General features: G+C 41.0%; 1 protein-coding gene across 11 annotated transcripts in view; it reads left to right on the top strand.

Annotated features, from left to right (window-relative positions):
• NLGN4X (neuroligin 4 X-linked) overlaps positions 1-22,288 on the top strand; it is an 886,820-nt gene that overhangs the window by 317,649 nt on the left and 546,883 nt on the right. The gene's annotated exons all lie outside the window — the stretch shown is intronic.

Genomic DNA, 22,288 nt, shown 5'->3' with positions numbered 1-22,288 from the left:
TCCTTTCTCTTTCTTCCTTTCATCCTTTCTTTCTTTCTTTCTTTCTTTCTTTCTTTCCCTTCCTTCCTTCCTTCCTCCCTCCCTCCCTTCCTTCCTTCCTCCTTCTCTCCCTTCCTTCCTTGCTTCCTTCTTTCCTTCCTTCCTTCCTCCCTCTCTCCCTTCCTCCCTCCCTTCCTCCCTCTCTCCCTTCCTCCCTCCCTTCCTTCCTTCCTCCCTTCCTTCCTTCCTTCCTTCCTCCCTCCTCCCTCCCTCCCTTCCTCCCTCCCTTCCTCCGTCCCTCCCTTCCTTCCTTCTTCTTTCTCTTTCTTTTCCTCCCTTTCTTGTTTTCTTCCTTCCTTCCTTTCTTTCTCTCTCTTTCTCCTTCCTTCCTCCCTCCCTCCCTCCCTTCCCTCCCTTCCCTCCCTCCTTCCTTCCTTTCTTTCTTTCTCTTTCTTTCTTTCCCTTCCTTCCTTCCTTTCTCTCTCTCTCTTTCTCTCTTTCCTCCCTGCTTGCTCATTTTTGTCCTTATCACTTGTTTGTCCTTCTCGGACTTTGCAAAGTAACCGAGAGCTGGTTTTTAGGAACATCCTCTGGTCGTAGGACAGAGCAGTAGGGAGACAGACTGATGGACAGGTTTCAGCTGCAAAACTCTTTCTGAGACAGAAGGGAGGGCTGTTCAGCCAGGAGCAGTAACTTGTAGAAACTCATGAAAGGAATAAAACATTCTCCCAGGAAACCCGGAGATCTTTAACCCAGACACAAAGGCAAGACTGGAGACTTAGGGGGTAGCCTGAATACCCGCGTGAGAATACACCAAGCTGCCTGGCTTGCTCGGCTGAAATCTGTTTCTTAATTTAACCCCTCTCCACAGTACACCGCCCCTGCAACCCAACAGGGTGTCTGCAAGGCAACACGCAGCTTGTGAAAAGCATCACCCGGCTTGTATAACATCTCCCCAAAGCTGTTTACGTCTTACGCTTCTTGAAGTTAAAAAATAAAGAAAATTAAAAGTGAATGAAAGAGATCATTGCCAGACATCTGAAGATTGACAGAAACCAACTCTTTTATTGCAAAATAATAGGAGAAAAAAATATTTGCTTAGGCCCTTGCTTTTGTGCCTGACACACATTCGGAGAGTGGCGTCTGAGGTCAGTGTGTGCACTTCCCAGGCTGCCAATCACATTTAAAACCACGACAATATAGCCTGTGTTTCATTTCCCCGTCCCGCTGAGTTAGATCTCAGCCTCACTACCTTCTCACGTCTCAAAAGATGCTGCTCCTTTTTTTTTTTTTTTTTTTTGACTCACTGAGTTTGCGTTTGCTTCCCTCTTTTAACCTCTTTCATCTGGTACCTCCAATCCCACAAGGCCCACATCCAAGGCACCAACTTTCTGAAGATGCTCAAGCTTCCGGAGGGTAGTTAGTTCCTTCTCCTGGCTACACGGAGCCTGGGGTCACCCTGTTGTTAAGTCAGACAGATTTGTAGTGCGTAGGGTTACTTCCTGTACCAGGCTTCAAGCATCGTCTGAGATTCTATTTTATTTTATTTATTGTTTTTACCTTTGTGCCCTCAGCTCCTGGCACATGATTGGGGTTTTTTAAAGGTTCATTAAAACAAAGCAACTGAATTAATGTGTACAAAAATGTTTTAAACATTCTAGGCACTGCAAGAACCCCGTCTACATGTTAGATTTATTACAAGTGACTGTGTTCGTCAAGGGTTACGTGACTATGTCAATTCTGTTCTGATGTTTCTTCCACTGTGAGTTAGATTTAGGGAGACTGGAGTCCAACAGGTTCTCAACCTTGGACTGGAAAAAAATTTTTTTGGCAGAATTCTATGTCCTTTTTTTTTCTTTCTACTATCTCACTAACTTTTTTTTTTTATATATATTCTTGGCTGTGGAGCCATCGTATGCATTTTAGGAGGGAAACCAGCATCCCTGGTCTCTATGCATCGGATGCCAGTAGTACTACACCTCCCCCTGGTTGTGACACCCCAAAATGCCTCCAGATGTTGCCAAGTGCTCCCTGGGGGGGACAGACAAACTCAACCCAAGGTTGAGAACCATTGGCGTTCCCTATATTTTGTTTTCCTTTTTTGTTGTTTTTTAAAAGAGTACCTGAAGGGGACCATTACAAAAGGAAAAACGGCATCTATCATGGAAAGATTCAAGTAGGTGCGGTTTATTTGTTAGACATCGTTGAAGCCAGGTAAAGCTCATCTTTCTCCTCTAAGGAGGAGAGAGAAAGAAAGGGAGTTAAACAGAGGCACTTGCAACCCAAGGGGCTGTACTTGGGGTGCAGATTCAGAACAGGGCGCACGTCGTTGAAAAGTGTGCTGTGGGGTGAAGAGTGTGGACGGGAGCCAGTTAGGTGCTCTTTCCTCTCTGAGCACGGCCCACCGTGGACAAGTCTCTCCTGCCTTATCCTGTAATCCGTCTCGGGCCTGGATCCCATCTGCTTTCTAGCGCAATCACAGGCTTGAACCTGACTCGAATGAACAGTCTGAAAAGCCAAATTCGGTCTCCTTGGAATGAAAGGCATTTCTAATGGGCAACCACAAAATATTTTTCTCTGCAGTCACCACTCACACGCTTAACACTCTTGACTTGGTGGTTCATGATTAATTACCTGCTCAGAGCTACTTAGGTCTTCTGATTAATAGAAAGTCAGCAACAGGGAAAGGGAAAGAAATGCTGGAGCCTTGTCTCCATCTCTACTAAGAGATGACTTAACTACATGTAAACATTTCAAATTTGTTCAGGAATAAAAAGCAAACGTTGTTGTATTAATCTGGGTTCTCCAGAGGAACAGAGACAATAGGACATATAGAGATCTAGCTATCCCTAGATAGCTAGATCTCTATATATTTACATTATATAAATATGTATATATAAATATATAGACAGATATATCTATCTAGTCTATCTTTCTATCTTATCTCTCTCCCTCCCTATCTATCTATCTATGCATATATAGAGAGGTATGTAGATACACAGATATGACATCATACATATATAGTATGTGGAGGAATGTATGATGTCATATATGTACACATTATATCAATATTTATGGATATAGGGTGTGGAGATGACAGGCTATATGATTCCTTCTTTGGCAATAGTCGTATGATTTATGCAGTCACACTGCTGTGTTCTTTGCTTATCCTTCTAGGTAGCGACAACTTCAGAAGTGCTCAAGAACAATAGCAAAATCTCTCTCTCTTTCTCTTATATATATATATATATATATATATATATATATATATATATATATATATATATATGAAAAGTGAAATAATTGGCATTGAAAGGTTTTTATATAAGTTCCTTGGCGATAAATGCAATGTGCTAATTCAACACATATTTTTAAACTAAAAAGTGGGATTAATGTAAATCTGCCTAACAGAATTCCAGAACCCTCATTATTACCCATTTGTGGGATGAGAAAAAAGGTGTCTCAAAATATTACTCCCTCTCCCCTGTACTCATCAAGTCTGTTTTGAATCAATGGAGGTTTATGTGCCAACCTCATTAAATATTACAAATGAATCTGAAGAAATAATAGACTCGTGATGATATTTTATTGAAATTTTACAAAATATTCAGATCCATTCATTTGAAAATGTCAGGCGAAAACAAAAAACCTAAGCATTTGAAATATTTCTATCTGCAAACCATCAGTATACTTAGAAGCCAAAATTTATTATAATTCAATATTCCTACGAGTAATCCCTTTTATTCTGGTATTATAACCAATTTCTATTTTCAATGAAATCTTCCATTTATTTTTTTTCTCGTTTAAGGAAATCATTTCTATTGGTCATGCATATTTACTGTTAGATGTTACCTAAAATAGCATAGCTACATCAAGTTTGAAATCCTGGCTTTTAAAGGATCATCTCAGGCTATCAGAACATGAAGGATATTGCATGAAGGGGCTTGTTGGGAGGATGTCAGTTGTACCAATTTTCAGAGTGTATCCAGAATGATGGGGGGTGCTTCTCATCACTGGCCTCTTAATTTGTAAATACTCTCTCTTCACAGTTTCCTTAGAGAAAGATTGCTCTGGTTACTCAGGGTCTTTGTGGTTCCATATGAATTTTAGGAGTGTTGGGGTTGTTTTTCGAATTCTACAAAGAATGCCACTGGAATTTTGATAGAGATTGCATTGAATCTGTAGATCACTATGGGTGGTATGGACATTTTAACAATATTCTGTCTTCCAACTCATGAACATAAATATCTTTCCATTTATCTGTGTCTTCTTTCATTTCCTTCATTATTATTTTATAATTTCCAGTGTACAAATCTTTCATCTCTTTGGTTCATTTGTTCCTAAGTATTTTATTGTTTTTGTGGCTATTTTTCATGAGGCTGTTTTCTTAATTCTATTATTTGCATATAGAAATGCCACTGATTTTTGTGTGTTGATTTTGTATCCTGCAAATTTACTGAATTTGTTTGTTAGTTTTTAGAGTTTTTTGGTTGAGTCTTTAGGGTTTTCTACTTATATGATCATGCCATCTGCAATAAGTGATAATTTTACTTCTTCCTTTCCAATTTGGATGCCCTGTATTTCTTTTCCTTGCATAATCTCTCTGGCTTGGATTTCCAGTGCTGTGTTGAAGAGAAGTGGTGAGAGTTGGCCTCCTTGCTTTGTACTGCATCTTAGAGGAAAAGCTTTCACTTTTTCATTGTTGAGTATGATGGTAGCTGTGGGGTTTTGATATACGGCTTTTGTTGTGGCCATTGAATTCTAAGAATAGATTAAACATTCTCTTGGTGCTTAAAAATTGCACCCAGAATTCAAAAGGTAGAAAGAGCCATCAACTACAAGAAGTGACACCCAATCTATGGAGAAAGTCCAAGATCCCACTGTGTACATTTTTTGCGTTTCCTCCATCAGTTGACATAGGTCTTAGACTGATGCTGTATGAGCTCCTTCTAACTGGGTAGGGCAGGTCTAGTCTACCCCAGGGATGACCCAGAGACCAACAGGACAGTGAAACTTTGCTTAAGGTACAATTCCAGCTCCTTCCCCTGAAAGACCTATCCTGGGAATTGCTTTCGTTTCTAAAATCATTATCCTCTCTCTCTAAAGCATCTTCTCTCATTGTTCTTTGAAACCGTATTCTGGGAGAGCAATGCAGGCGTTCGGGGATAGACTCTATCTCTATTTTTATTATGTTTTAATGTTCATTTTAAGATTCTTCCCCACCTCTCGAATTACATAGAGTTTTATTATTTTTAGTCTCACAGGAAATATTCTCATTTTGATTGCATCTTTGAAGAGTGTATATGGATGCATAAATGTAATGTATTTCCAATTTATGTCCCTTTTCTGAAAAAGAATGTCGAGAATAGTCAAAATCACACGTATTACATTATAAATACCATACTCAGAGCCATAGTATCAGTTATCTGTATGTATATAAATTAAAGATGAAAGGTGTGTGTGTGTGTGTATGTGTGTGTGTGTGAGAGAGAGACAGAGATGCTATATCTATGTTGTTTATAGATTTCTGAAACATATAATTTCATTAGTTTTTAAACTGAATGTCAATATTCAAGATTTCCAAGCTTCTCCTCACTTTGTCCTGTATCATAATTAAGTCAAAGGAAAGAATTCACTTTTGAATTTCAATTACCTGGAATTGACCCAGCAGCTTCTTGCCTATCTTCAGTTCTCTCTCACACTCGGAGAAGTCAACGTAACTTCCATTTGCTTGCTGTTATATGACCGTTCAAAGCACTCCCTACGCACACACATGCAAATATTCCGTATGATTTCCACGTGAGAAAGGGGGAGAGACAGCTCAGTGGAATGGAGCCTTTCTGGCATAACCGAATGAGAAAACAAGTTTCATTCTCTGATTGCAATCCTGTCATTATCAAAGATATAATTTAATTTCACGTGCATGCTTTTTGACATGCGCTGTGCCTGTCATCAGTAATAAGCCCAGCAGGTTTTATGTAACCCACACAGCTGGGTCTGCGAAGCACTTTTGAAACCTAAATAAGATTGTGAAACTGGGACATGGAACACACTGATAGGTATCACTCTTTCCCGCGGAGAGAACGGATAATGCGCTTTTCATCGTCTCTCTGGAATTTTCTATCCCCCTCTAGTCATCCAGATATTCGCTGGGGAGGCGCAGCTCCCAGGATGTGGCTCTGGAAACAAGCTGGTCTGGTCCTCTGGGGCCACTAATGACTTTTCCTGGAGGTCAGGGGATAAGCAGCCTAATAGGGGCAATTCCGCTCCCATTTGCTTCTGGCTGGGAGACCATCAGCGTTGATTCCAGGCCCCCCCGCCCCCGCTCCAGGCAGCCATCACCCTGGGGACCCTCATGCAGCAAACTGCTCTCTACCAGGTAGCAGCCCAATTAAATTATCAGCGGCCAAATTGCTCTGCCAGCCTTTCAAGTACATGCTTCATCTGTGTGACTAAGGATTCAGAACAAAAGGCAGATTTCCAAATTGCCAGTCTCTTTAGTAAACCGTTTGAAGGTTATATGTTTGATTCTCTTAAGGGGCAACGTCCTGTTGTTCTTCTACCATGGTCATATTCTCTGGAGCATTGCTTGCAGAGATGGAAGGGTAAACGTCTCCGTTCTAGCCACATATTAGCAGAGGGTGGCATGGGCCCCCCCAGGAGGGCTTGTTAGAAAAGAGCAGGTTGGGCTCCCCAGAGAGTCTGAGTCAGCAAGTCTGGGGTGACACCCAAGAATTTGCATTTCTAACAGTTTTCCAGGTGCAGCTGATAGGCTTCCGGCCCAGGCACCCCATCTTGAGAACCACTTTCTACAATGTATTTCTCCCATTTTAACTAAATCATTACATTCAACAGTTCAAATAATTCTATACTTCAATCTGCTGATTCATAATGATTCATTCCATCAAGGTGTTCTCCTTCTCAAAATTTGTATTGTTTAATTATCCACGTCTCGGCATTTTACAATATTTTCACTCTGGCTTTGATAACCATGAATTTAAGAAAAGAATAACATCAGTGTAGGCACCGCTCCTGGTGTTCCCAACACACCCGTTATGTCTTCTTAGAATTGCATAGTAGAGGTTATTTCTCCCTTTATTAAAATTAATTTAAAAATCCCTCTTACCTTGTTTGAAAATGAACTAGGAATACAGACACGAGAGGCATGCATTAGAGGACTAGCTACATGGACATCTCAGGCACCTGGCAAGTTTAATCACCCACAGGTGGTTCTTGTAGCTGAACATGCAGCTCACCTGTAACCTGTGCTTGTGAACCAAGGGGTCAGGCAGAGGTGTCAGGAGGACCTCTCTCCTCTGCTAAGCAGCGGCATTTCCGGTGTGCTGACAAAGGCTCGCTCTTCCAAACAAACATCTCCCTACCTGCATGGTGCTATCTGAATTTCCACCCTTCATTTGATTACCAAGTCTTTAATAAAATAATTGGAACTAAAAGTTAAAAACTAAGTACCCCTGAAAGAGGTAAGGTATGGAGTAAAAGACATTCCGTATATACTACAGGGCTGTACTAATTTCCTAGGGTTGCCGCAAAAAATTACCAAAAACCAGGTGGCTTTAAACAACAAACATTTATCCTCCCCTAGTCCTGCGGACCAGAAGTCTGAGATCCAGGTGTGAGCAGGGCCGCGCTCCCTGCAGAGGCTCCAGGGGAGGGTCCTTCCCGCCTCTTCCAGCTTCTGGGGGCTCCAGGCGTCGCTGGGCTCGTGGCCGCATCCCTCCCGTCTCTGCCTCCGTCTTCACGGGGCTCCTCTTCTGTGTCCTCTTTTTTTAATCATAAGGACGCTTATTATTGGGTTTAGGGCGCATCCTAATGCAGGGTGATCTCCCGGTTCCTGGCGCACAGCTCCCGAAACCCTAGGAGCTTCCCGAGTGACGCAGGCGCGAAGAGGATCCTGCGACCCTCGGAACGAGCCCCGCCGCGCCTGAGTCTGCGCGGAGGCGTAGCCCTGGGAGGCGCGGGCCGGTTGCCCCGAGGAACCAGCCACGTGACGAGAGGGTGGGCCGTTCAGCCCCGCCCCCAGGCGTCACGCAGCGCAGAGGGGGCGGGGCTCGAGCGGCTCCCGAGGCGCGAGGCTTCGGACCGTCGTGCCTGGCGGCAGCCCCGTGAAAACCCTGCGTAGCGGGGTTCCGAGAGCTTCCGGGTCGGGGAACCGGTCCGCACGTTGGGAGAGTGACGCGCCCGAGACTCCACGGAGACAGGAGCTCCGGCGCTCGGGGCCCTCCCGGGCCTCGCCGTCCACCGCTCTCTCTGGCTGTCCGTCCCTTTGCGATAAACGGGTGAGTCAGCCACGTGGTGCCTGAGTTCTCTGAGGAGGGCGTCGCGGGGACCCTCCGTGTGTAGCCTTGGGGGACGCAAGCGTGGGCGGCCTGGGGCCCCAGTCCCTGCGCTTGGTGGTGACGTGGGAGCCGCCCTGGGGGGCCGAGCCTTTACCCCGGGAGGTCTGCGCGCACGCGGGCGCCTGTCAGAGGTGGAGTGGAGGCCACCCAGCTGTGTCCCAGGAGAACCGGAGGCTTGCTGGGTGCGGAAAGCCCACACGTTGGGTGTCGGAAGTGCTCTGAGTAGAGACACGGTTTTCCTTTAAGAATTATTATTATTATTAATTTTTCTACTCCTTTGGAGCGAACACCTTCTCCTGGCGCTGACCTCTCTGCTCTTGGCCTTTTCCCCGTAAGCCAGCCTTCTCTCTGTGGTCAGAGAATTGTCTGAAGCCACAGTGAGATCATGTCCGTACGTGCTTAAACCCTCCGTGGTTTTCTAAGGCTGTTAGAAAAAAGGACAAATTCCTTCACCTGTCCTGCTGACCGAGGAGGGGCCGCAGGTGAAGGGTGGTTCCTGATATAATGAACATGCTTTGAGGCCGGTGGAAACGATCTCCCACGGCGTGCATCTCTGGGTTTATGCTCTGTGTCCTGTTGCCTCAGGACCTTCAGTGTTTTTTACTCAATGTTTGACAGAGGAGAGAGATTAAAATACTTTGGGACTAATCAATGTGCCTAACCTTCTAAGAGCGGACCCGTTTGCTTTGGCGAGGCGGACTGTCATAGCATCTGTAAATAAATCCAACTTTGCCTTGTCATTTCCAATATTTGTGCCTCTTACTTCCACTCTGGGTTTCATTTGTTGTGCAGAATTTCCAATAATCATATCTGTTGTGAGGATCCTTCTTTTGTTCCTGGTTTAATAAGCCCACCTCAAGTTTGTTCACTCTTATTGGCTTTGGTTGTGAGGTGAGTATCTTCCCCGAGTCAAAGATCTATGCAAGACCAAAGCAGAGCTCAAACCCAACAAAGGACACCATGTCCATAGTATTTTGAGACTAGGGTGGCAAGTTCTCTTGGCGCAGAAATTTGTGGCATGTGTGGTCGTGCTTTAGCAGGTTAGGCTCTCGGCCAGCTCTAGAAACTGCTGCTAATGTGTGTCTTTATCTTTAAATACTGTCGGACAAATTTTAAGTAAATATTATTTGTTTTTAAGTGGGTCTTGTCATTAGACCAGCCACATCTAAATGAAATAGAAATTATTTTAATTTGGTCTGTACCGCGTTTCTACTTCTGACAATTTCACACTTATGCCAAGTCTGTCGAACCTTTGGGATTGTTATCTACTAAGTTACAGCGAGAAAAGCAGCAGCAAACTGAGCACTGTTTAGTTTTTGTTTGTTTTTTGGGTGGTTTTTTTGGCCAACCTTGAGTTATCCATCTGGCGCCTAATTCCCTGAGTCTAGCTCCTCACAATTTCAGCTCTCCCAGAATATCACGTTCCTGCCCACAATCATTGCCAGGTTCACCATAATGACAAGATCATTCCCAAGACTCGTTTTCATGACTCGTTACGCATTTGAGAAATTCTGTTGGGAAATTCTAGATCACCATCTGCAGGACTTCTCAGAACCTTGAATGAACTGGTGTTCATTCGATCATTCAAAGAAGGGTACATTGTACTGAGCGCTATCAATGCAAGACGCTTTGAACGTGGAAGGATTTTAAGGTCTCTATTAAGTGGAACACACTTTTGGAAGGACCCGCCTGATGGAAGAGGTCCAACTTCTACAAGCCTGTTTGCTTTATATGTTCCTCCTTGTGGGAAGAAACCCAGCCCACGTTGCTCTCTAATCAACCTCCCCGATCACCTCAGCTAGAAATCATCTCTCCATCTTCTCTAGGCCTTGAACCGTATTTTTGCCTATTTGGTTGTTTGGCAGGTGTCCTTGATTTTAACCATGTTCACATTGGGAGGTTAGTGACTTAATGTGGAGGCTCAAACATTGAGTCCATAGCAGACAGAGAGGCTGTGAATACACTGGTCAGCCGAGGAAGTCAAAACAGGCTAGTTCTGGACTTGCCAAACTCTACTGACTTGACCCTTGCCTGTCATCTGGTTTTCGCGATGCAGGAGACCTCTCTGGTCCCACATAATCAGACTGCACGTGCACAAAGAGATGTTCACGTGTGCACAAGCTCTCTTTTCTCTGCACAGGAACCCCTGCTGTCTCCACTGATGGCAGAATCTGGGACTTGTCATCTGTGATTTCCTGGGACCTCACACAGTACCCTGGATACGATAGTTACCCCAGAATTATGTGAAATGAATGAACTCTCCTTTAGAAACAGTTTTAGCTACCCATTTCCTGTCTTGTTCATCTTCAGGGACACATTCTTCATTTAGGGGAAAAAAAGCTTCTTCTTTGGTCAAATTAATTTGTTTAAACGGTTCGGCCAAGACGGAACAAAAAAAGTTTTGTAGATATTCTGTCAGATATACACCAGTACATCTTAGAGAAACATTTGCTTTTTTAAAAATTGGTTCTGCCTTGCTTCTCAGCTGGGCAGATCTTCTTTTGTTTTAGCCAGCCTGGTTTGCTTCTCATCAAGGTGGAGGAAATCTCATCCTTTAAGGTCATAGAGCTAATCACATGGGCATCGGTGGGCTTCGTGGGCATCTGTGGACTTAGCATACAATATCTTTTACTTGCTTGAATTTCCTTCCCATTATTTAAAAGTATTTTAAGAGATAAACAGGTCAAGTGTATTAGGAAATAAACATTTCATTTCAAACAATTTCAGCATAGTCAGGGATAGGTACTATATTTGGTCAGCTATGATAAACTGCCCTCATTTTGTTTCCATCCACCTGCCAGACACTGGGTCTGATAAGCTGGTCAGGTAGGTCCAGATTTTAGGTCTCAGGAAGCCCAGGGGTAAGGTGGACTTCAGGTGAGAGAATCAAGCCACTCTGTGAGGTCATCGGGAATCCAGGTGTTTTCTGTCTTCCTGCTCTGCAATCTTGGGAGTTGGTTGTCTTCAGCTTCGGAGTTACAGGCTTGGCTTCGGGACAGAGAGATGTGATGTAGCAGCAAAGAGAACATCTCTTCTGTGCATCTCTGCTAATTAGGAGGACACTCTCCCGTGACCCTTGCAGAAGACGTCCCTCCTCTGATTAGCAAGAATCAGATAACACACCCAACTCCTGAGGTGGACACTAGCAAGATTACAGGGATTGCCTCTGGTTCAGTCAGACACTCCAAGATGCCGTTAGCCTTTCCGTGGACACTGGGCCGCACGGGGGTGGAGCTGGGGATAAAGACATGAACAGAATCACACATCTAATTGGAAATATAAATGGGGAAATTCATCCTGACAGACCCCTGCCAGTGTTCCAGTGCAAATGTCTAGAAGGGTATGTTTGCTTTTGCTGTTCACAGAATAAAATTTCTGATAATATATGATCATGAATGCCCGCCTTTGTTTACATCAAATTGAGCAGAAGTTGGGAAAGGTCAGGGAAGAAAAAAGCATGATAAAGTTTACGCGTTCTTTGGATTTCATTTTCGTTGCTGATCATGATGGAATTCAAAAATAATGGTGCTTTTCATACGGTGAAGTTCTTGTCAGAAGAAGAATGGAAATAACAAGGCTAAAATATCACTGAATGCCTTCCAGTTCTGAAAACTCCTCGGACATTGTAATTATCATAAAAGACACCGACTCAAGATTTGAGAGGTCTTTACACAATATCTTCCATGACGCCGAGCTTGTCAAAGATAGTCCAGTTGATTTGAGGATAAATAAAACAAAGCATCATGAATTCAGGTGAAACAGTCTACGGGCGTTTCTGGTTTCTACAATCCAAACCTACCAACATTTAAAATATAAACTTGGAGTTCGGATTGCACTTGTGTTTTCGGACTAGGAACGTTAAGTGGGCATGGTCACACACATCTACCAAGTCAGATTCCTTAGGTCATGACACAGGGGTGAATGTTTTCACTAAATCATTGTAATATTTTCAGATATGTGACAACTTAAAAGGGCTATTCTGAATGAATTACCAAGGCACATGCAAGTCTAGTTTTCAATAACAATTTTTTTTTTTTGCTAAATATCTGTCTTTGTCTTTACCCACCCATAGGCAAAGACACCCCTTGGGCAAAATAGCTAATTTAGTTGCCATGATTCATTAGGAGTGACAAAACGAGACAGAGAAACTTCCCTGGAGTTTTGATGGAATGAACGAGGAAAGTTCCCTTCTTATTCCTATTTACATACCCGTCAAATTCCCGTTGGGAACCACTGCTTACTCCAGGCCTCCTTGGTCACCTCTTCTGCTTCCCAACTCCTTCACTTCCAATCTGCCCTCGATGGGAGTAGCATTTTGATTTACGATGGATTTATGACCCATCCTGTAGTATGGTGCCCACTCTGTGGAGGTGTCTTGTGTTGCTTTAGGAAACCTCAAAAATCAAGTAGATACTACATTTCCTTGAACCCAAAGAAGCTTGGTCGTATTCTATTGCCTTGGGAGACTGACCTAAGAAAACATTGGTGCAATTTATGTCAGAGAATGTTTTGGCTATGTTCTCTTCTTGGAGTTTTGTGGTGTTTCATGCCTTATCTTTAAATTCACTAATAAACAAAAAATGCTTAGAGTTAAACACTGTGTAAATTTTCCACAATGAGATTAACATATTACAAGAAACAATAGAAAATGTGGGTGTTATGTGGTAAAGAGTAGTACTCTTGGACACTTTGAATAATTTTATATAACCTTTCTGGTAGGCCACTTGGAATTATATAATAAAACGCCTTTAAAAAGTCTTAAATTTGTCCCTGTAGACACAATTTTAGAAATGTAACCCAAAGGAAAATAGCACAAATGGGGAAATACATAATCCCAAGGAAGTTTACAGTAGCAAAATAGCAGCATGAGCTTACTTCCCCAGGATAGATATGGGTTAATTAAATAACCATATCTGAAATTCACATGTGTGATGGTATCACCTTGTGCTTTTTAAAAAATTTATTTTATTGGAGTAGAGTTGATTTACAGTGTTCTGTTCATTTCTGCCATATAAGAGAATACTATATCTGATTATAAACACAGATATAATCAAACATATTGTTTAGTGACTGGGAAACTAAAACTTTTAAGATTTACAGTTCTTATCCCTAATGTGGAATATTGGCTGAATTTTTTGGAAAATTGTTTAATCAGAATTTTTTCTAATTTTTCTACAATAAAACATTATATATACATGTATATATGTATATATTTGGTCACAAGTCCATCTCTTCCTTATTCTTCAGATTTGCTTCAAGAATTTTGCTCCTTATTTTAAAAATTAAATTAGAATATATTTACATGTATAATTTCTATGTATAACTATATATATATATAATCTCTCTATACATCAAGATAGAGACAGTTTGTGTATCTTGAATACCAAAAATAATATGAAAATTCTGCTTAGTAATACGGGAATATGGAGAATCAGTCAAAGTGTCTTTGTTTGTTTTGTAAATGGCATTTTAAAATATTTGTAAATTGTTTACTTATATTTCTACCCTGTGTGTTTACTGCTACAGAGAAATGCACAAAAATAACAGAGTTGCTCAAATCATAGAAATAACTATTTCCAGTTAATTTTCTCCTTGGATTGAATCTCATCATGAGATAATGTATGTGAAATGGTTTTGAAAATTGTAAAACAAGGGGAAAATGTGGTGTTTATTGAGAACGATCTTGCCCTGGAAAATACACTCATGCTACATTCCATACATCTACACAATCCACTTCACTGGAAGTCATCTCAAATAACTTTTAGAAATGGAAACATTTCCTCTTTTGCTGCAGTAGGAGAAAATAGAAATAGGGAAATTATTTCCTTAAGTGCATGTACTGAGTGCCAGAACTGATTAAAAGTGGAGCCCAGAACCAGCAAAATAAACAGTATTGTGGGATGAGAGAGTAGGGGAGATTACCAGTATTAAACATTTGATTAAATGAAATACTTGGATACCACTGAGCAAACCATAACTTTGCTTTCATTTTCAATACCCACTTTTTTTTTTAATGTGTTCTTCAATACTTTTATTTTTCATGAATGCCAGAGGACTCTTGTGTACACCATGGAGTATGAACTTACTGAATGAATTTATTTAAATCCAAAATAGATTTTTAAAAAAATCTGAACCTACTTGTTAGTAAAAGGAAACCTTTGAGAGAACGATGAATTATAACATGGGCATTTTTAGGTAAAAGTTTATCTGGAGTACTACCTAGAATAAGTCTCCCCATTTTTTTCCCCTCTGTGCATCTCAAAAATTCTGATTCTGAAGCAGACTTAATTCATGAGAATGTACAGGTCCCTGAATAAATTTAACTCCACTCCCCATGAATTGATATCTGGAAAAAAAAACCCAATCAAATTGGTATTCATAATGAACACCTTAAAAATTACTACTTTTAATTCAGTTATGTTGTGCAGTGTTTTCTTAATAGAATGAAAATCAGTGTGTACACTGAGACCCTTCTCGAATTGTCCATCATCTTGTTGGACCACCTCTTGATTTAGAGGTCAGCTGGACCCCCATAATACATAAATGGAAGCCTCTGTGGAGGAATTGCATGGTAAACAAGCTTGATATTTCTTTATGTTTTGTGATTCTTCAGTGTCCTGAACTGTCTGCCATGTCATGTTAAATATGACAAAGGGTGGGACTTCCCTGGTGGTGCAGTGGTTCAGAATCCGCCTGCCAAGGCAGGGGACGTGGGTTCGAGCCCTGGTCCGGGAAGATCCCACGTGCCACGGAGCAGTGAAGCCCATGCGCCACAGCTACTGAGCCTGCGCTCTAGAGCCCACGAGCCACAACTACTGAGCCCACATGCTACAACTACTGAAGCCTGCATGCCTAGAGCCTGTGCTCCACAACAAGAGAAGCCACTGCAATGAGAAGCCCACACACCGCAACAAAGAGTAGTGCCCGCTCGCCGCAGCTAGAGAAAGCCCGTGCACAGCAATGAGGACCCAGTGCAGCTAAAAATATAAATAAATAAATAAATTTTTAAAAAATGGCAAAGGATAAGGGAGCCTCAGCACAGTGCATTGTCCTCATTTCTGCCATGTACCATCATCAGAACCTCCACTTCTGCTGAACTGGATGAAAATTCACAGACAATTTCCTCTTTAGGATAGGGACCTTGAACAGGGAAACTGGACCCTGTCTCCTCGGAGTTACATTCTCAGGTCTCGGGGTCTCATGAGCTAAGACTGTTGTCCAAGGAGAAGGCATGAAGTGGTCCAAGTAATAAGGAGAAGGATCTACCTTCCTGTTGACAAACCTTATGTATTCAAAATCAAGTCTCTCAAAGCCCTCAAAAATTTGTCCAGTAAAAACATCTCTGAGAAACCCAGTCATCCTAAGGTTCTCGCACAACCCTCTTTCCTACCAAATTTCCCATCCTTAAGACTCCTGATGCATGCAATTTGGACCAGGTCTGTGGAGGATAATAGGAGCATAAACTAATATGGTGACAGAGAAATGTCTGTTCCACTTGCAAAATTAACAAGGGGCTTCCATCTACCATCTCCCCCTTTTGGGTGTCTCTTTCCAGTGATCTATTCTTTTTCCTATTGAGCACACTATTTGCCATTTTCCAAATTTGGTTTGGGGATTTCTGCTGTTTTCTCCAAATCTTCTTCCTTTTAATTCGATGGATCGCCATGAGTTCTTCTGAGAAGAGCTCTTGTCCTCAAAACATCACCAACTGAGATGAGAGGCAGAGAAATAAAAAGATGCTAAAATAAAAACCAATTCGTGTCATGACAAAGAATACAACACTAATTGGGGGTTTCAATGCCCAAGTCGGAATTGGCTAATTAAAGAGTGGAAACCACAACTTTTGCACCAGAGGAACCAGCATGCCCAGAGGTACTGTGTAGTCAAGAGCAAGGTGGATTTGGGGAAATGGGAGTAACTTGGAAAATGCTGACGCATATACCAAATATTGGGCAGCTCTGAAAGGCCAGTGGGGCAGGTTGGCACGTGCAGTGGGAGCTTTTTCTTGGTGGTACTAGATGGTCAGTGATCCTAGGAAGATGTGTGTCAGACAATTTTACTCATTTACTCTAAATGGCAGAAGGCTTCCCATCCTTCTCAGCCGCCATACTTCTCTTGGGCACTAGGTGTGTTCCCCGCTCCTAGTTTCTCTTTTCTGCTTTTTCTCTTTTCTCTGTCTTTCACGACCTCCCTCTGGATCTTTACTCCACACATATCTTCTCAGGGAACCAACCTTCCAAGGCTTTCCCTCCATGGTCCAACACATCATTCCCACTTTACACGCTCTGCTTCTGTTTTTCCTTAGGACTTTTCTCTTTCTGACATACTCTAGAATACTCCATATTGCACCTTGTTTTCTTTTGTCCTTTTTAGTGTGTCTTCCTCTTGCACAAGCAGCTGTGCCAGCCTGAGATAGGAGACCGGACCTGGCCAAGAATGCTTTTATTTATTTATTTGTTTGTTTTTATTTTTTTGGCAGCGTCGGGTCTTAGTTGTGGCATGTGGGATCTTTGATGAGGCATGTGAGATATTTCGTTGCGGCGCATGGGCACTTGTTGTGGTGCGCGGGCTTCTCTCTAGTTGTGGCAGTGGGTTTTCTCTTCTCTAGTTGTGGCGCATGGGCTTAGTTGACCCGCAGCATGTGGGATCTTAGTTCCCTGACCAGGGATCGAACCTGCGTCCCCTGCATTGTAAGGCGGATTCTGTACCACTGGACCACTGGCGAAGTCCCTATAATGCATATTTAAATATGAAATATGATATATACATCTTAGGAAATGTTTACAAATTTAGGATCATACTGTATATGTAATTTTGCATCCGGCTTTAAAAATATAATGCTGTACTTTAGAAAACTTCCGATGTGATACGTATTTTAATCTGAATGTTAGTGGCCGATTAGTACCACAGAATTTATTCAGCTAATTTCATTTTGTTGAGCATTTGCCCTTGTTTCCGATTTTCACTACTATCAGTAAAATTATAGTAAACATCCTTATGCACAAGTCTTTTCATAAATCTGATTATTTCTTTAGGATAAATTCCAAATAATGGAGTTGTGACTGTCTTTAAATTGTATTCTTTTCTCTTCCTGAGTCTATGCCAGACTTAACTGAGCCCTAATAACAACATGCTCTTTCATTTTCTCGGTATTTTTAGACATGCCTGAGGAATTTAGAGAGTAGTCATTTTCTTTAGTTAGAATACTTTCTTTCCATTTAAAAGCTCAAATTCAGGGCTTCCCTGGTGGCGCAGTGGTTAAGAATCCGCCTGCCAGTGCAGGGGACATGGGTTTGAGCCCTGGTCCGGGACGATCCCACATGCCACGGAGCAACTAAGCCCGTGTGCCACAACTAATGAGCCTGCGCTCTAGAGCCCGTGACCCACAACTACTGAGCCCTCGTGCCACAACTACTGAGCCCATGCAACACAACTACTGAAGCCCACACGCCTAGAGCCCATTTTCCACAATAAGAGAAGCCACCACAATGAGAAGCCCACGCACCGCAATGAAGAGTAGACCCCGCTCGCCGCAACTAGAGAAAGCCTGCACGCAGGAATGAAGACCCAACGCAGCCAAAAATAAAAAATAAATAAAATAAATTTTTAAAAAAGCTCAAATTCAACACTGATGCAATTTTCCAAACAATGCAGTGTGTTTATATCTGCATGATTTAAGCGTCATTTATCAGTAGGCAAGATTCCCAATTAAATGATTAGGCACTTTGATGAAATATGTAGAACTCTTCCCCCTTGGAAATAAGCATTCATATTGCCATCCGTAATGAGCAATAGTCATTTTAATTGCTTAATTTTCTAACAGAAACATTGGTGCTTGCATGACTATTAACTAACGCAAACAAATCTTAATTACTATATTCTAGACTAATCATGTCAGTTGTTAAGACCTTAAATTGGAAAAAATACTGTGTCTGGAAAGTGGCTCTTTCCTTCTTGCAAATTGGACATCCAGACTTCCCCAAAACTATGGAATGTCCATCAATATTTATTGAATGTCTGATTCACTTTAAACTCAGTGCTGAATGCCAAGCATGCTTAATGCTAACATACATTCCAAATATACTTGAAAAATATAAATGAAGAACTCTACTCAATAGAAGCAACTATGTAAAGAAATGATTTGAAAGTTATATGTATATATATAATCTCAGATCTAAAATGAGAAAGGACAGTAACTTGGAAATGAATCTGGATGGGATTGAAGAAGAGAGAGGGGTATTGAACGTAGCTGGCACTCCTCAAATATAGATTTGCTTATTTAACTTCAAGGAGGAATCAATTTTGTTTCACATGAGGAAAGATATTTTGTGTGCAGAATGGCAAATTGGCTTACAAAGCTAATTCTGCTAGAAATAAGGGATCTTGGGATTTGTGGAAAAGACGAATTCAAATTAAGCTGGTAAACTCTAAGAAGATAGTAACCATGCTCTTTTATTCACTGGCACACGTTCAGGACAATCACAGACGTGTAGTGGGCACTTGTGAATATCTCTAGTAGAAATGTATGAACCACTTTAAAATGATCATTAGGTGTGAAAAGTCAAGCGTTTACAGACTTCTAAGATGAATCATTTAGATAAAAAAAATCCACTACTCGTGTTAAATATGATAAAGGCATTTTTTTGTTTTACTTCCATCCCTTTCTCAAAAAGTAAATGGAAGAAAACCTTGTCTTCAATGAAACCAAGAAATGAGAACTCCAGGCCAGTAGACAAACTGCTTCCTGGCTAAGTGTGCAATCTAGCCAAGGAGAGGGAGATACTGACACTCTGTCCTCCATCAGAATCAATAGCTCCTAGGAAAAAAAAAGTGTCAGAGACCTGAAAGGCATATCCAGTAATTAGAGAGGAATGCAAATGGGCATATGTAAATCCTTCCTCTCAACAAAGCCTGTCTGTCAGGACTGTATCACTTGCTGCAAAATCCTATTTTCAACACTGAAATCTGACTGTAAACTTCCCTCCACTTCGTCCTAGCAGAGACATGCTTAGGACTGGCTCAGGATGCAATTATGTTGATGGAAATAAAAACGAGGAAAGCATTTCCATTTTTAAAAAGCTGTCACTCCCATTGTTTCCATAGATCTTAGATTCCTACCTCTACGGTGCTGCCTGAGGTGAAGCAAGTTGAGATGACTGCATCCTTAACTTTAAGTTTACAACTATATCTACAGACTATGGGATAAAGTCTCCCTATAATCTGTACCAGCTCCCTGAACTCTTGAATCTTGAAAGAGACCTGCTCCCAATGGCAAAGAACTGACTTGAAAAGAGGGAGTTTAAAGGAACAAAGTGAATCAAAGCTACAAGGCAGATCCCTTCCATTGCTAATTATCTATTCTAAGGTAAGACCAGATGAAAGAGGAGCCAACAGAAAATTGTCTAAACTGCAAAGAAAGCAGGTGAGATGGGGTCACACAAGGGAACAAGGAATATAAATAACCAAAAAGGAAATGAATGATAAACTTAAGGAAATGATGATTTCAGACAATTACTTCTTCATCATCTGCAACAAATTTTCAACACATGATTTCTCTTTTAAAATGCTTTGAAAGATAGAAAATGTCTCCAAAAAAATTACAAAACAGTAGAGGAGTATGTAAATGAAGTTGCTAAAGCTAGTGAAAGAAAGAGGAAAAATAAGAATGATAAAGGTTGAAAAAGCCATTTGGAATATCATAGACTTAAAAAGACTAAAATATTGCAGCACAGAGGATAGGTTTGACTCAGTCGCTCAAAATGAAAAGGGATAAAGATGTTCAGAATCAGGAGGACAATAGCAATGAGAGACAAAGAGGGTATAATGTGTACATAAGTGGTGTTCCTGAAGGTGAGAACAGAAGAAAAATTCCATTCAAAAACTAAAAATAGAACTACCATATAACCCAGCAATTCCATGCTTTGCTATTTATTCAGAAAACCCAAACAAACTAATTTGAAAAGATGCATGCACCCCAGTGTTCATAGCAGCATTATTTACAAGAGCCAAGATATGGAAGCCACCTAAGTGTCCATCATCAGATGAATGAATAAAGAAAATGTGGTATATATACACAATGTAATATTTCTCAGCCATAAAAAAAAGAAGGAAATAATGTCATTTGCAGCAACATGTATGGACCTAGAGATGATCATACTAAGTGAAGTAAGTCAGATGGAGAAAGACAAGTATCATATGATACCAGTTATATGTGGAATCTAAAAAGTACAACAAACTAGTGAATATAACAAAAAGAGAAGCAGACTCACAGATATAGAGAACAAACTAGTGGTTCCCAGTGGGGAGGGAGGGGAGGGCAACGTAGGGGTGGGGGAATGGGAGATAGAAGCTATCGGGTGTAAGACAGGCTATAAGGACGTACTGTACAACACAGGGAATACAGCCAATATTTTGTAATAACCGTAATAGTGTAACCTTTAAAAATTTGTAAAAAATTTTTAAAATAAAGTTTTTTTTAAAGAATGAAATATAAAGGCATTCAAAAAAAAGATGTGATAGAAGAGAAATTTCTTGAAATAAAGGGACACTTGAATCTAGTGGTCAAAAGTTAGTTTAGGAACAGCTGTTACACACTGAACCTCTCACCAAAACCTAGCCTAGTGATGTTGCCAAATGGGAAAAATAAAGAGAGAATCATAGAGTCATTTGGAGAGAAAAATAAGTCCTGTGTAACGTAGAGAAAAACAGGTTGGCCTTGGACGTTTTCCTGGAGACGTTCGATGTCAGAGTGTAATGGAGCAACGGATATCATTTGAAAGTATGTGGTCTTCAAAATGGTCCTTGGTCTATAAAGGACATCTGACAGTAACCGTGACATCATCTTTAAAAGCTCTACTGAAGGGACTTCCTGGTGGTCCAGTGGTGAAGACTTTGCCTTCCAACCCAGGGGGTGCGGGTTTGATCCTTGGTCGGGGAGCTAAGATCCCACATGCCTCGCCGCCAAAAAACCAAAACATAAAACAGAAGCAATATTGTAACAAAATCAATAAAGATTTTAAAAAATGGACCACATCAAAGAAAAATATCTTAAAAAAAAAAAAACCCTACTGAAGAATGAAACCATTTAAACAAATGATGGAAAAATAATTCTGAAATTGAGAAGACTCTATCAGAAGGGGTGCTGGTATGTACTGAATCCATCCTAATATAGTTCCAAGGTAAAATTATGGAGAGAATTTTGAGAACCAACTGAATTGGATTATTACAAAACTTGCCCTTTTCAAAATGACACTAAAATTAACAAAATTGGAAAGCTGAGGAGAGAGAAGATACCAGGAAGGTATTTGTAGAAAGTCCTTCATCTTTCATAGGGGGAGTCAGTTGATGCCCATAAAGCTAAAACATGCCATTAACAAAAACAGTATCTCCAACCTTTTTAAAGATTTTTTTTTTCATGAGAAGACTCTTTGTACAATAGAAGAAATATCTTTCTGAATATCAGTATTTTCATTTTAACTCCACTTTGTTCTTCTGTGAAAGTCATATCTTTTCTCCTAAGCATATATGACATACCTCATTTAAAAATGGATTCTATGCACTTAATCGACTTACCTACATTTGGTATGTATATGCATGTAGAGATGGTATTGTTTAAATGTTGAGTATGCTTATTTTAGGTGACTTTTGGAATCTTCTTGATACTAGTCTATATTATCTGAATTTATCATTTAAACTATTCTGATCATTGAAAAAAAAAGAGTCATTGGTGAAGAAAAAGAGTAATAAATTCATGAAAGCAAAATCTATTCACAGCTTCAAAGTTTGGCTTACCTCTGCCTAGATGTCTCATTAACCAGAATTTTCAGGCTAAAATATATACTTATTCAACGTCCCTGCCCACCTATTCAGACTTTTTGAGACCCCCATGTTGCTTTACTTTGGCAGAAGAGGAGGTATTTCATCGCTTCCTGTTCACACACAAGCAGGAACCA

Source organism: Balaenoptera borealis (genome assembly GCF_965194805.1).
Source record: "Balaenoptera borealis genome assembly, chromosome: X".
In the NCBI taxonomy this organism is placed as follows: Eukaryota; Metazoa; Chordata; class Mammalia; order Artiodactyla; family Balaenopteridae; genus Balaenoptera; species Balaenoptera borealis.
Note: the sequence above shows the minus strand (reverse complement) of the source record. Positions and strands in the feature narration are given on the sequence as shown.